At 44.7% G+C, this 16758-nt stretch overlaps 1 pseudogene; it reads right to left on the bottom strand.

Moving 5' to 3' along the window:
- LOC120980878 overlaps window positions 1-16758 on the bottom strand; it is a 45606-nt pseudogene that overhangs the window by 12437 nt on the left and 16411 nt on the right.

Below are 16758 nucleotides of genomic sequence, written 5' to 3'. Positions count from 1 at the left end.
GGATATCCAATGACCGCGACTCATCTGATCTGTCTTTGACCTACGGACACATACCTTCATGCAACCACCTATGAAGCACACATCCTTGGAAAACAAACCGCCAGGCTTGCGCTGGCTAAATGATACTAACTCACTGATGCGGAGTGCAGCAAAAAAGGTTAAAGCAAAAGCCGCACTAAATAAAGCAAGCTCCCAGGAATCACGGCACACCGCATCCAAAATTGCAATTAAACGTAAATATAATGAAAAGGAGACTGGTCTACGCATATCTACCACAGAGGAGCCTTTTTTCCATCCTCTAACAATCTGCCTCACCAGAAAGTGCTTTGTGATATCTTGTAATTCATGTAGCTGCAAAAAGAAAGACACACCCAGTAATCCCTTGCATACCACATTAGCTGAAGATGAAATATTGCGTAATCACCCTAGGAACTGAAGAGTAGCACGCAGCAACTCATCATGCTGCCTAGGGACAATCCCCCCAATACCTGACAACCATTGCAACCAGAATTTTCGATGACTCTGCCAAGTGCCTTCTGATACTGAAGTCCGGATCAGCGTTACAAGTTCCTCTCTACCAGGTTCCATATTGCGGGCAGGAAGACCCTTCCTCGTCCGCCTGTGGGTAAAGCTCCCAAAATTAAGTCATCTGTGAACGGGATAAAGCATCAGCTAAAACATTTTGTTTACCCGGTACATGTTTCGCCCTAAACCAAATATTCAAACGAAGGCAACCAAGAACTAAATGTCTGAGAAGCGCTAAGACAGGCAAAGATGAAGAAGATTGTTTGTTGATCACTTGAACCACTGACATATTGTCTGTCCAAAAACATATCTTCTTATTGGCCATCTCCCTACCCCATAGGTCCACAGACACCACTATCTGGAACAATTCTAACAAAGTCAAATTCTGTGTCAAACCCAAGGAACTCCAAGTAACTGGCCAACTATCCCGGCACCAATGAGATCCGAGAACTGCCCCAAAAGCATCACCCCCAGCTGTGTCCGTATACAGACACAAATCTACATTAGACACCTCCCGTTCTTGACAAATCACCTGTCCATTGAAAGACTGTATAAAGGATTGCCACACCAACAGATCCTCCTTCAAGGTTCTGGTAATATGTATAAAATGATGGGCTTGTCGCACACCGCAGGTGGCCAGTGACAAACGCCGACAAAAAGCCCTGCCCATTGGCAAAACCTTACAAGCAAAAGTTAGCAAACCCAACAAAACCTGGGTTTGGCGTAAAGTCGACTTTTTGGCCAACCCAAACTGACTGACCATCGTCAGTAAACGCGACAATTTTTCCTGGGGTAGCCTAAATACCATACAAACCGTGTCAATCTCCACTCCTAGCAATGATAAACATGTACATGGACCTTCCGTTTTATCCATAGTCAGGGGAACCACCAAATTGGACATCAATACTCGGAAAGTCTGTAGTAGATATTGACACTGTGTAGAAGAGGCTGGGCCCACAAACAAAAAGTCATACAAGTAGTGAAGCAAGGCTACACAACCAGTTTCATATCTAACTGTCCATTCCAAAAAGGAACTAAAGACTTCGAAAAAATAACATGAAATGGAACATCCCATGGGCAAACATAAATCCACAAAATATTCCCCTTCCAAAAGGCAACCTAGCAAATGAACACAGTCAGGGTGGACTGGCAATAAACGAAATGCCGACTCTATGTCGGACTTGGCCAGTAATGCCCCCTGTCCCGCTGAACGAACTAACGAAACTGCCCTATCAAATGATGTATATGAAACCGTTGCATCCTCCTTGGCGATACCGTCATTTACCGAAGTCCCGGGGGGAAAGAAAGATGGTGTATTAGCCTAAACTTTCCCACCTCCTTTTTTGGAACTAAACCCAAAGGAGACACTCTCAGATTAATAAGCAGAGGCTCCAAAAAGGGGCCCGCCATACGCCCTAATGCTACCTCCTTCCTTAGCTTCTCTCTGACAAGCCCCATTTTTTCCTTGACTGATTTCAAGTTAGAACATAACAGTAAGGAAGGCGAATGCTCATGTGGTATGAAAAAACCCTGCGTAAATCCATCAAGCAGGAGTTTTGCTTCCTGCTTCCTGGGGTACACCTCTAACCAAACCCGAAGGACCTGATTTTTCACCGGAGTTCTCTGCTGCACTGGGAGCACCCAGCCTGGCAGGCTGGCATGACCGCCAGAAATAGCGGACTGCCGCGTGACTCCCTCCGCATATAGAGCACTCGTGACGGAACTTGCAGGTGGCATAGAAGCGGCAGTGCCCCTCATTATACAACCAGCAAGTTCCAAGGGGCTTGGAGGATGCTGCACCGGTCTGCTGACCGGGTACAGCAGAACTTACCTGAAAGAGCCGCTGAGGACGCTGGGCCAGTATCAGTTGGATCCAAACATCAGTTGCTTTTGACGCCCAACCAACCGATGGGCTAACCGCTAAGCGCCGACGAAACTCTTCGTCGTATCGTTACCACGCCGCCCCGCCAAAAGCTCCGGACCTTTTGACTGATCTGTCTGACATATTACATGTGCTAAAACCAAAAAGGCCTGCAACCAGTTCCCAAAAGTTTTGGTGACTTTCGGTTTCTTGTATGAACCCCTTTCAAAGGAACGTTCCTTGTCTACTGTAACCTGATCAGGAGAAATGACCATATGTCCACATAATCTCCCCTGAAAATCTGATGGCGTAGCAGCCAAGAAACGTGCGGGATGGAGACTCGAGCATTGCGTGTTCAGCCGAGCATGCTCGATCATCACTAGTAGTTTTTTTTTTTCCCGCAGAAATATGATACAACAAAAGAATTGAACTCATTGCTCATGCTGTATTATGGATTACTGTAATATGGTGGACAGAGACTACTATTGGCCAATACTCTACATTTCTTTGTCCTTGAGGTTACATAGAAACACACAGAGGTTTCTGTAAGAATCAGCAAGAAAATTATATGTGTCCCACTTCACATGCCACTCCATATTATAGAGGTATTCTCCCCTAGAACCACTGCATATTACAGATGTGTTCTCCCCTAGAACCACTCCCCATTGACTTACATTGTGTGCCAGGACGGATCCGTTTGGCTCAGTTTCATCAGACATCTCCAAAGCGGAATGGAGACTGAACTGATGCAAACTGATGCATTCTGAGCAGATCCTTTTCTATTCAGAATGCATTAGAATGCAAACTGTTCCATTTTGGACCGCTTGTGAGAGCTCTGAATGGATCTCACAAACGGAAAGCCAAAACGCGAGTGTGAAAGTAGCCTAAAATGGATCAATTCTCAGACATGCACTGATCAGACTTACCTTTATTTTTTTTAAGTTCTTCAATTAGGTGTGCACTCTCCTCAAAAATTCGCTCCTCCATAGACCTTTTGCCCAGGCCAAAGTTTCTTAGTGTAGATAGGGTAAAGCGTCTGTGCTCCTTCCATCTCCGTCCATAAGGGGCAACAACCAGTCCTGGATCAGAAGATAAAATGTATTTAAAATAAAGTTCAATTCCGATATCTTCAAGCCACAAACAAGTTAAAAATATTTTAATTAAATTACTTGCTGTCTTGATTACTTACGGACTGTCAGAGTTTACCAATGACTGCACCTGACAACTGTTTATCTGCTGTTAGTCAGCATATGCTGTACCCAAAGACTGCAGAAAATGGTCTAAATTGAGCTACCCTCAGTGCACTTTAAATGCTTCATTGCATATGGATTAAAAATACTTTTTCCCTATAGAATGAAGCCATGAATCGCTAAGTGAAGTATATATATATATATATATATATATATATATATATATATATATATACACACACACACACATTCAGCAGAGCTAGACTTACAACTTACAACTGTAAGTCCCTTTCCAAAAAAAAAAAAAAAAAAATACACATCATGGGTATCGCCTCGTACAAAAACGCCCATTCTATAAAAATATCTTCCCCATATGGCAAACGACGAAACTGAAAAAAATTGTCGATTCGCCATTTTTGGTCGTTTCATTTCCGACAAAAGATTTCAATAAAAGGTGATCAAAAAGTTGTACACTCCAGAATGGTATCAATGAAAAGTACAGATCGCCCGCAAAAACATTTATGCTCACACAGGGGAGACTTGTTTTTATGAGTCGGTATGATTACAGTGATACCAAATTGATAGTTTTTTTTTTATGTATAATACTAAAAAGACCATGAAACTTTGAAAAAAATCTTTGAATCACCATATTCTGACACCAATAACTGCCTTGCATGCGCAGTGAGAAGCAGTCTCAGGAGGTTCACTGCACATGTGCCACAACCATGCGCAGTGCAGATAAACCAGAAGAAGAAGACTGTGTAGGATTTCAGTTTGGGGATTTGTGATGTCAGCAGTTGGCGGAGGTGGAGAAAAGACACTAAAGGGAGGAGCGGTGCTTGATTTAGATGGGTTTGCCCACCCTGGAGGATCAAAGAGAAGGAGAGAATTAAGGGAAGAATTGCAGGTATTGTTTTTAGAGTTTAGTGTTCCTATAAAGTTGTCTAAAATCTCTAATGTACGGACAACTTTACATTTCTATAGATTTATCCTTTAACCATCATCATCATTCTTTCTAGCAGTACAAGCTGGACAGATATATCAGAAAAGACCGTGTAGCCTTACCTTTTCTCCCTGAGATGAGTTCTGAAATCCTGTTCTGAGGCCTGTCTGCAAACTCAACACCCCTAGTCACAAGAACTTCTTTGAGGTCTTTAAGTCCTCGGACAACGACAGCTGGCATAAATCCTAGATAGATGCTGTACACTGGACCATGTACCTCTGAAAACTGTCCAAGGGAAAATGTTTTATGCATTAGGAAGGTGAACAGATGTAACTATACCAACTATGTAAAGCACAATATGGTGGCTTCATCCTATTTTCATGTCCAGTAGAAGTTCTAATCATGGCTATACTCACTGGGGGGATTTTAATCAGGTGAATATGCTGAAACTTCTACAGCATTTCTATCAGCTTGTGGATTTTGGGACAAGAGGGGTACCTTTTTGGGCCATGTTTATACCAATATTAAAGGTGGATTTTAGGGCATCCCCTCGTCCCCATTTGGGCCCCTCTGACCATATATTAGTGTTGAGCAACGCGAAGCATCCAAATTGGAATTTGGTACAAAGTTTTGGAAAATTCCTATTCTAAATTAATCCGAATTTCCTTACGCTTCATGGTAACGAATCAGTTTTCCTAAATTGGCAGCTGCATGTGTTAGAAAGTGAAAGTAAGTGTAGAGGAGACAACCCCGGGGATGCAAGATCACTCATAATGCCGTGAAGCGATAAAGATGACGCAGATGACCCCAACAGACCTTGGCAGTTTGCAGTGGAGATGGAGGCAGGGAGGCCGCAACTGGCCAAGGTTGCCATGTGGCCAGTAGTTTGGCATCAGAGTGGTTGTTCAGGGTGACGGGGGGCACAGTTACCACTAAAAGAACTCACTATTCCTTTCAAAATGTTGAGAAACTAATCTTCATAAAAAGGAGTCAGGGAGTGATTACTTCTGGCCACATGCTGCTGTCACCACATTCTGATGCTGCCACCCACCTGATGCCACCCGCTTGCTGTCTCTACAATGGGGCTTCTTGACCTACTGATATGTACATATTACATTTTTAAAAGGATATGCATGCCAGTGGCCCTTGCTATCACACTGCTGTTGTGATCTGCCAACATCTTGTGCTGTATGCCACTGCTGCTGCCACCCTCCCTACTCTGTCATGGGGCGACTATTGTCACTGTTACTGCCACTGCTGCTGTACCTACACTTCAATGGAGGATGGATGTCATTGTATTGACATCCATTTGCTCCAATTCCGTCTGTAATCTGTTTTTATGCCAGATTTGCTTTTCAGCAGATTGGCCCGGGAATACCTGATTTATAGCGATTTGTGGTGAATTAATTTGGAACAAATCAAGTTTCTTGCTGAAGCTGCCGAATCTACCATAAATCTGTGATACTAAGGGTCCATTCACACGTCCGTGTGTGTTTTGCGGACATCGGCGATGTGCGTTCCGGGCTTTTGAGGACAAGAATAGGACATGTTCTATTTTTTTCGGGATCTAAATTGCGGACCGGGAAGTGCGGATCCGCAATTCCGGATCCGGGCAGCACATCGTGCTGCCCCATAGAAATGAATGGGTCCGCAATTCCGTTCAGCAAAATGCGGAACGAAATTGCGGACGTGTGAATGGACCCTAATGCTGACATTTCAACCCCTCCTTGTGAGCATTAAACCTATCAAGCAGGTTAAGGTTTGGCCTAACGGAGCAATGTCTGAGCTTCGAGATTGTTTCGAAAGTACCGAATCGTCTTTTTTTTTTTTTAAAGATGTCACTACTACAAATCAAGGTACAGATGTTAGTGAATATGCAGAGGTGGTGAATGACTACACAGTCGGTACCTGTTGGTTTAAACTTCAGTTCCATTCAGTTGAGCCTGAAGCACTTGGAGAATAACACATGTGTACGGTATTCAACAAGATAATTCCTCAACAGCTGGTTAGGAAGATAGGTATGCTGGCGTTTGGCACTGCCTTGTGAGTCTGGATTTTGAGTTTTCTTACAGGTAGTGATGAGCGATGTATTGGAAAATTCGATTCGCCTGCTTTGCTGAATTTTACAAAAAAAATCTCTTTGTGATTAATTACTTTGTCACAAAGCACATTTCTTTGTAAGTAGTGGGTGCAATGACAGGGAGCCATCATTGTACCCCTCAAATGCCGCATTCATAGCTGATCACAGCATCTGACATCATTATTACAGTGTAAAATTAAACAAAAAATAATAAAATTATACTTACCCTCATCCATTTGATCTTGAAGAGCTGACTGCCACCATCCAGCGAGAAATCTCGTGCGGCACGTGATGACGTGATCACATCGTGATATGAGCAAATAGCATAGTTTAGTAATCTCTACTTTTACAGAGCAGTTAGCGTCAGTAAATATCCCTGACTAAGCAAAAACAGCACTTCGGCAGATGCCAGCTGCGTGAACCTGCAGTGTGTGTGGAGCGTCCTGCCACTTAAGTGATACAATATTATGGGAATTGGTATCTTTAGGATACATTGTATTCAGTCAGGGTGATTGTTTATTAGTTTAGAGCGTTCAGTTTAGTAGTTTTTTAACTAAACCAAGTGACCCTCTGTCATGCCCTGCTCAGGTAATGTGCGGAGGTCTGCCAGGTTAGCAGCACGTGTGTAGTTTTTTGTTTTGGAGTTGAGCTGTATCCGCCTCCCTTCAGGTGCACTGGGTGGGGTCGTTTGTATGAGTTTAAATTACGCCCCTTCCCAGTGTCCTGTGTGGGTTATAGCTTCTATCTTGCTCAGAGGAAGGAAGGAAGGATTTGCTGTATCTGCTCTGTGACAAGATAAGTTGGTTTTGTTTTCTTGTGTGTGTTCTGTCTAGGCTGTTAGAGAGACGCCTGCCTCCTCCAGGTCTGAGGAGGCAAGCTGTCTCTTTCCCCCTGTCACCATCTTAGGGATTTTAGGGAATCTTCAGCCTTAGGCAAGGGGGCACGTTTATTCCCACCTCTAGGGTCTGAACGTGTGCACAGAAGTCTAGGGAGAGCTGGTAGGGATTTGTTAGGAGGTGACCTTTATCCCTAGCTTCTGGCCTAGACACTTGTTTGTGGATTTCTGTTGTATCTTGTATCTGCTCCAGCGTGACATTATAACCCGACAAAATCTAGACTGCCATTTCTCAGCAGCTTTGAGATGGAGTCAATTGATTCGTTGGTTGATCGCATGCAGGAGTTAACTTGGGAGGTAGCTGACCTCCGCAATGCAGTTTCACTTTGTCAGAATTTTCTGCTTCATGGCTCCGCTGGTGGGAGTCAGTCCAGCCTTGAACCTAAGGTTGCTCTCCCTGATCGGTTTTCTGTGGGTGTGGATGATTTTATCCACTTTAGAGAGTCATACAAGTTGCATTTTCAGCTGCAGCCGTCTTCATCTGGTGATGAGAGTCAGAGAGTAGGGATAATCATTTCCCTGCTTAAAGGGGACGCTCAGTCCTGGGCCTTTTCTCTGCCGACCGGTTCTCTGGCCCTCCGGTCGGTGGATGAATTTTTTAAAGTCTTGGGATTCATTTATGATGACCCAGATCGGGTCTCGATGGCAGAATCTAAGTTGCGTACTTTATTACAAGGAGAACATTCTGCAGAGGTGTATTGTGTTGAGTTTAGGAGATTGGCTACGGAGTCTGGGTGGAATGACCCTGCGCTTCGTAGTCAGTTTTGTCAGGGGTTGTCTGAGAGATTAAAAGATGCCCTCGCTTTTCATGAGTATCCGGATACATTGGAGAATGCTATATCTTTGGCAGTACGATTAGATAGACGCATTAGAGAGAGGTGTAAGGTTCCCTCCACGTGAGGGATCCCTTCTGTGAGTGGTTTCGTCCCACCAGTTCCCCAGAGTATTATGACATGTAATTCTGGGGTAGGGGAGGAACCCATGCAGCTGGGTCAGGTGTTGTTCCGTTCTGGTAATAGGAACTTTAGGAGGTTGCATAAGCTATGTTATTACTGTGGAGAAAGTGGTGATTTTGTTTATGCTTGTCCTTTTGTTAAATCGCGTGTTGATGATAAAGAACCACAAAGAGGTTTACATAAAGAGAAAAAAAAAACATCCTTGACTCTTGGTAGTGTGAATAGACTGCCGGAGCAAGCAAGTATGCAATCTCCCTGCAATACTCGTTTTCCTCTTCCAGCTATGGTGGCGCTAGACTCAAGAAAATTAAATTTTGAAGTATTCCTTGAATGTGGTGCTGGGGTAAACCTTATTGATTATCTTTTTCTTCAAAATCTGGGCTAAGTACTTGCACCTTAGAAAGAGAGATTCCGGTGTTCGCAGTCGATTCTTCCCCTCTTTCTCAAAGGAGTCTCACTCATATTGTTCATGGTATTCAGTTAAGGGTGGGTGATTCACATGTTGAGATCATCTCTTGTTTTGTCATGAAGGACTTGCCCGCTCCTATGGTCTTAGGGTTACTGTGGTTGATAAAACATAACCCTACTATAGATTGGCAGGCAAGGCAGATCATTGGTTGGAGTGAATTTTGTTCGGACAATTGTCTTAGTGCCTCTATCTCTGGGGGGTCTACTACGGTTTTACCCCAGTATCTCTCAGATTTTGCGGATGCATTTTCGGAAGGTGGGGCTCAGGAATTGCCTCCTCATCGGGAATATGATTGCCCAATTAATCTCATCCCAGGGGCTAAGTTGCCAAAGTCTCGGCTATACAATCTTTCTCAACCCGAAAGAGAGGTCATGCGGAAGTATATTGCCGAGAGTTTGGCAAAGGGTCAAATTAGGCCATCTAAATCTCGGGTCGCAGTTGGGTTATTCTTTGTTAAGAAAAAGGATGGATCGCTTAGACCCTGTTTGGATTTCCGGGAATTGAACCGCATTACGGTCCGTAATCCGTATCCCCTTCCCTTGATCTCTGACCTTTTTGATCAAATTGTTGCAGCCAAGGTGTTCTCCAAGTTAAATTTAAGAGGGGCCTACAATCTGATCAGAATTAAGGAGGGGGGTGAGTGGAAAACAACCTTCAGCACACACAAGGGTCATTTCGAGAATCTGGTTATGCCTTTTGGGTTAACTAACGCGCCAGCAGTGTTTCAGCGATTTGTCAATGACATTTTCCATCATTTTGTGGGAAGGTTCGTTGTAATTTACTTGGATGACATTCTAATTTACTCTCCTGATCTGAAGACTCATCAGGATCACGTGAGACAGGTTTTGTCGATCCTTCGGGTAAATAAATTGTATGCTAAATTGGAGAAATGTGTGTTTACTGTTCAGGAGCTTCCGTTTCTGGGTTACCTGCTTTCTGACTCTGGTTTTCGTATGGACCCCGAAAAGGTCCGGGCGGTTCTGGAATGGATCCCACCTGGATACAGTTGGGCCGGGGTGTCCGGAGGTCACCCGTAGAAGGGGGGTACTGTCATTCCCTGCTCAGGTTATGTGCGGAGGTCTGCCAGGTTAGCAGCACGTGTGTAGTTTTTTGTTTTTGTTTTGGAGTTGAGCTGTATCCGCCTCCCTTCAGGTGCACTGGGTGGGGTCGTTTGTATGAGTTTAAATTACGCCCCTTCCCAGTGTCCTGTGCGGGTTATAGCATCTATCTTGCTCAGTGGAAGGAAGGAAAGAAGGATTTGCTGTATCTGCTCTGTGACAAGATAAGTTGGTTTTGTTTTCTTGTGTGTGTTCTGTCTAGGCTGTTAGAGAGACGCCTGCCTCCTCCAGGTCTGAGGAGGCAAGCTGTCTCTTTCCCCCTGTCACCATCTTAGGGATTTTAGGGAATCTTCAGCCTTAGGCAAGGGGGCACGTTTATTCCCACCTCTAGGGTCTGAACGTGGGCACAGAAGTCTAGGGAGAGCTGGTAGGGATTTGTTAGGAGGTGACCTTTATCCCCAGCTTCTGGCCTAGACACTTGTTTGTGGATTTCTCTTGTATCTTGTATCCTGTCCAGCGTGACACCCTCAAAAACATTTGGAGCAAGCGCCTGCTGATCTGACCATCTAAAACATTAGGGGCGAGGGCCTGCTGCCGCTTTGGTGACTCTAGATAACCTGGGGCCGATCGCCCCAGGGATGTCTGCCCTATCAACTTTCGATGTTATTTTCAGCCCAAACCACGTAGACCATGGGTAACGGGGGAATCATAATTCGATTCCAGAGAGGTAGCCTGAGAAACAGCTACGGCTACCATATCCAAGCAAGGCAGCATGCGTGCAAATTACCTACTAGGCATAATTAGGTGAGGGCCTGCAGGTGTTTTGTCCCCACATGAAGGCGAATGAAGGTATAACTGATAATGACTGTGTGACTTTCCTACCTTCGTATCCAAGCAGTGGAGCAGACCGGACCGGCAGATGCTCAGGTTAGATGGATCCAAACGTAGACACGGGAATGCAATCAACGTGTGTTTATTTGATCCAAACAGCGACATACGATGATACAATACTGTAATGTAGTAGTGGTATTGATGCTGTCCTGTTAAAATGTATATCGTGGCTCACCCGTATCAGTTTTACGGTTAAGGTGCTCTGTTTTTTAGATGATTCACCTGTTCATCCTATGTAGCAAATATGTATTCTAAATTCTCAATAAAAGCAGGCACTCATCATCTGGTATAGTCTAGATTGTATTATTATTATTTTACTTGATATACTGGTAAATTACATAAAAATATACATAAAATTCTACATTAAAATACACTTTCAAAACAATATAATATCCATTGAGTACTGTCTATATGCTGTGATTAGTATTCCTACTCGTTCTTGGTTACAGTTTGGGGATAAATCTTGTGCTACCCTTAATCTAGTGTCTGAATACCCTTAATCTAGTGCCTGTATTGTACACATTTCCAGTGTTTTTGGTAGATATTCGCATGAGTAAATTCTCCACTAGGCATTAGCGTATTCTCCGTTTTTTGGGTAAGTAGAATAGCCGGAGTCAGTATGGCTGGTGTTTCAGAATCCATAGACACTGGCACAAGGGGTCTTGAATTGATTATGGCCGAAACCTCAGCGAGAAGGGTGACAAGAGTCTCATGTGTGAGTCTTGAAGAGTTTACATCCATCAACATAGAATTCAAGATGTTGCGTGAGATCCCGCTCATTCTCTCCCAGGAGCCCCACATGTGGGAACTATGAGGAGGATTGAAAATCCAGGTGCAACCCCTTTCCGCCAACTGATCTTCAATGGGCTTGGTGTCGATGTTCAGTTCTCTACAGGCTCCATTGAAGTTGCTTCCACGGTCAGACCTAAACTGTTTCACTGGTCCTCTGATTGCGAAGAACCGTCTTAAAGCATTAATAAGGCTGGATGTGTCCATGCACTCTTTCACCTCTATGTGAACAGCATGCACACTCATGCAAGTAAATAGTACAGCCCAACGCTTACTGTTTGCATGACCGCCGCGGGTCCTGCGTGCGGACACCATCCATGGCCCAAAAACATCTAGGCCAACGTAGGTGAAAGGTGGCTCTGTACATATTCTATCCGCAGGCAGGTCAGCCATTTGTTGGTGTAGTTGTTTTCCTCTTGCTTTACGACAGTGCACACAGTCATGGAGTAATTGGGCCACGCGTTTTTTCACACCTATAATCCAAAGGCCTACATATCGTAACTTGCCCTCAGTGATTTTCCTGCCCTGGTGTTTGGCCTTTTTCGTGGTAGTTTCGGATCAGCAAGACGGTGATATGATGTTTGCTGGGAATGAAGAGAGGATTTTGTTCTGCAACTCCTAGGTGGGCTTGATTCAAACAACCACCAACTCTGGGAAAGCCAAAACTGCCAATAACTGGATTTAAGTTGCCAAGAGGGCTTTTTATTGGAATCTGCTGTTTGTTGTACATGCACTTCCATTCTATGTTGAGTTATCCTTGCTGGACGTGACGTATTATGAGGGACTCACTATGAGAGACGTCCTCAGCAGAGAAGGGTTTATAGCAGATATGCCAACCGTGACAATCTTTATCTTCGTGAGTATTGTGATAACATCTCGCAATATGCACTAACCTTGCGATAGTTCTGACGAGTCTTATCCAACTCGAGAAACGTTCAAAGCACTGACAACCGAGACTGGAGGTTTGCTTTGTTCCGGTGACTAATGCACTAATTTCAGCGCAGATTTCTGGATCATTATCTGGATCCTGGATGCAGAAAACTTCCTGTACACATTCATCAGCAGAAACTCCGGACCTGTAGGCCAAGTAGAGTTAGTAAAAGAACCTATAGACATAGGCCTAGTGGCGTGATCTGATGTGTTAAGTTCGGATGGTACATAGTGCCATTGTTCAGGTTTTGAGGACCTCCGGAATCTCTCTATGCAGTTACTGACATACACATAAAATCGTTTTGTCTGATTGTAGATGTAACCTAAATCGACCTTACTGTCCATGTAATACTGGACTTCATCTATATTGATGCCCAGTTCTTGTATGAAGTCTGCAATCTCCACTGCTAACACAGTCCCACAGAGTTCAAGTCTGGGAATAGTATGATCGGGCTTGGGGGCTAGCTTAGCCTTACCAAAGATGAATCCAACGTGATTTTGATTGCTGGGTCCTGTCACCTTCAGATAAGCAACTGCTGCTATGGCCTCTGTGGAAGCGTCAGAGAACACGTGGAGTTCCTTCTTTATGCTATAGGTAAGTGAGGTTTTGATATAACATCTTGGTATGTGGAACTCATCCAAAGCACACAAAGATTGCTTCCAGGCTTCCCATTTTTGCTCTTTATTAGAAGGGAGTGGGGTATCCCAATCCTTGATGGTTTCAGAAAGCTGTCAAAGTCGGGATTTACCTTGTATGGTGATGGGCGCTACAAATCCCAGCGGATCAAATATGCTGTTTACCACTGATAGGAACTGATAGGACACCACACTTTGTGAATGGCTTGTCTGCAGAACTTACTTGAAAACCGAAGGAGTCAGCCGAGAGATCCCATCTGAGGCCCAAGCTCCCCTGCACAGGTGGACTATCCAGTCCTAGGCTAATGTCCTTGAATCCAAGTGCATGATCCCCTGACTCAAAGCCTCTCATTAAGACCAGGCTGTTTGAAGCAATTTTGTGTAGTCTGAGCTTTGCTTGGTACAACATACTTTGAGTCATTTTGAGCAGATCGATAGCCGCTTCTTCAGTCGGTAGTGATTTGAGTCTATCGTCTATGTAGACGTCCTTTTCTACCAAGTCTCTGGCGTCTGTACTGTACTCGGATTCTTCCTCTAACGCAGTTCTCCGAAGGCTGTAAGTCACCACGGCAGGTGAACGGCTGTTTCCAAATACGTGTACCCTTATTCGATACTCCACCATCTTGGCGTTGGTGTTATTGTCCTTGTACCACAGAAACCTGAGGAAATTCCGGTGGTCCTCTCTGACTACGAAACATTGGAACAAGCTACAAGCTCTTTCCTGAACCTCATCAGCACTCCGACTAGGTTATTCATTAGATTAGGACCCGTTAGAAGAACATCATTAAGAGATACACCTTGATGTTTGGCACTTGAGTCAAAAACAACCATAATTTGATTAGGTTTCCGTGGATGATACACCCCAAATTAAGGAAAGTTCCAGCACTCTTCGCTCTTCCTTAAGGATGGGGCTGGTTCTGCATGGTTGTTACTGAATATTTTATTCATAAAGGCGACGATGTGTTCTTTCATTTCAGGCTTGCTGTTCATGGTACGCTGAAGAGAGTTAAATCTAAACAGAGCTTGTTCCCGATTGTCCGGGAGTCTTACCCTAGTAGCTTGGAAGGGTAATGGAGAAACCCAGTGATTGGTTTCATCTTTAACAAACTCACTGTCCATTATCTTGACAAATTATCTGTCCTCTACTGACAAGGCCACTTTATCATCGTCCTTGGTTGTGCGAAAGACTGATCTCCCCAAGTTGTCGGCAAAGAGGGGAAAAATGACGTTTAGTGGTTGTATGAGGACTGGAGACTTCTCTTTCACCTCATAGTGATGAGGACACGGCTTAATGCAAGTTGTGCGTCCATCTCCACGCACGTAAGTTTTGAAAGAATTAATTCCTGGTTGATCCATACTTGCATACATTTCCTATGACTATCCATCCCAAGTCCAGTCTCTGGGCATATAGCGCATTGCCGGGACCATTACACTGTTGACACACCTTGTGTACCATTAGATTGTCTCTGCCAAGCAGGAGTAGTATCTCGGCATTGATGTCCAAAGGTGGGATAATGTTGGCTAGGTGCCTTAGGTGTGGTTGGTGAAACGCAGCTTATGAGGTAGGAATCTCATCCCTATGGTTGGGTATTGGGAATTGGGTACATTCGATCAGCGTCGGTAGGGGTATTTCCGTATCTCCACTGACAGGAGAAGTGATAAATCCTTTTGCCCTTCTGCCGCTAGTCTCTATGGGGCCAGAGCAGGTGTTTAAGATGTAGGGTTCTGATGGTCCCTTGATTCCAAAGGCTTCAAAGAATTTAGGTCCTGCTAGGGACCGGTTGCTTTGGTCGTCGATGATGGCGTACATTTTTACTGCCTTTTCTGGTAGTTCCTCTGGGTAGACCTTGAATAGGCATATTCGTTCACAACATTTCTCACTCTGGCTCTACCCACATACGTCCATGCATGAGCAGAAAATGCCTGTGGCTGTGTTAGCATGACTATGGGGCTCCCCGCCATGACTTGGACAGAACTAGTGGCGACCGCAGCTGGTGAATATCTGGCAAGTGGGGTTGGGTGCATAGCTGAGGCATGTCTTTCACTATGACACTCCTCACACTTGATGAAAGATTTACAGTCCTTAGCCATGTGCTCTAATGAAGCGCAGCATCTGAAACTTACTCCAAGCTCGGTGAGGACTTTCTTGCGCTCCTGTATGGTTTTGGATCTAAACCCTCTTCATTTGTTCAGTGAGTGTGGTTTTTTATGAATAGGACATTCGCGATTGAAGGACTTGTCTCCTGATGAGGTAGTGTACTGTTTACCCTTGGGTACTGCAGGTGATGGTAGGTTAGTCTTTCTAACACTCACGCTGCTCTTAAAGACTCTGTGTTTATGCATGATGCTTTCATACCTTGATGATGATGTTGCCGAAGCTGTAGTGTTGAACTCCAGGAAGTCGAGGCTGGGGTTATTTCTCATCTGGAACTGTTCATCGATGAACCTGCAGAAATGAATAAATGAAGGAAAGGTGACGTTGTGCTCTCTTTTGTACCTTGAGACTGATGACCACTTTTCTTGCAGGCTGTATGGTAGCTTCACGACAATTGGGTTCACTCCATGGGCTGTATCCAGGTAGCACAGCCCAGACAGACGAGGGTCTAGTTTGGAAAGCTCCAGTTCCATGAGCAGATCACTTAAATATTGAAGCTTATGGACTTCCTTGAGGTTGATCTTTGGGACATTCTGCAGTCTCTTAAATAGGGCCTTCTCTATTGCTTCTGGACTGCCGAAGGTACGTTCAAGTCTCTGCCAGGCGGCAGCGAGACCTGCTTCTGCTTGTCCCACTTAGACAGTTCTGAGGCTCTTGATACGATTTGTGGAGCCTGGGCACAGACATTTGATCAAGAGGTCAAACTCCTGCTCTGCGGTTAGGTTGAGGTCGGCAATGGCGGCTTTGAAGGTTGCCTTCCAAGCTCTGTAGCCCTCTGCACGGTCATCAAATTTTGAAAGCCTCGTGTTGATTAGCTCTCTGCTCACCATGAACCTGGCAAACTCAGACATATCTGATTTCTCACTGTTTGTTGCCATGACAACTTGTGATGCACCTAGGGCGTATGGGTTGCCTGGGATGAAGGGGTGAGATGCTTCCGGGTAGAATGATGTTGCTGCAGGGTTGAGCTGTGGTTTAGCCTCTGTAGATCCTGATGACTGCTGCTTGAGCTGTGGAGGTAGGCTAGAAAACACCTGATAGCCATCTTGCTGTAATAGCTATCCTAGAGAGGGCACATCCGGGTGACGGGTATTAGGTTGCTCGGGAGCTGTGGATGGTACTGGTACCACAGGTAGAGCTGACTTGGAGGTTTCAGTGTTGTCAGCTTTGACAGTACTGCAAACTGGGGGTGGTACAGATAACTGATTCAGTGCATAGTCACTGGTGCGATCAACTGGATCATCTATTTCCTGTGGTTGCTAGCAGACTGGATCAAGACCTTGGCTCAATGCTTGCTCGAGTAGTCTTACAGATGTGTCCACACTTAACTGATCACTTATCTCAACATGTTCTGAGATGTGTGTCATGAAATTATGTTAT

The sequence above is a fragment of the Bufo bufo genome, chromosome 10, assembly GCF_905171765.1.
Source record: "Bufo bufo chromosome 10, aBufBuf1.1, whole genome shotgun sequence".
NCBI lineage: Eukaryota > Metazoa > Chordata > Amphibia > Anura > Bufonidae > Bufo > Bufo bufo.
The sequence above is the reverse complement of the archived record's forward strand: the minus strand, read 5'-3'. Positions and strand labels throughout refer to the sequence as shown.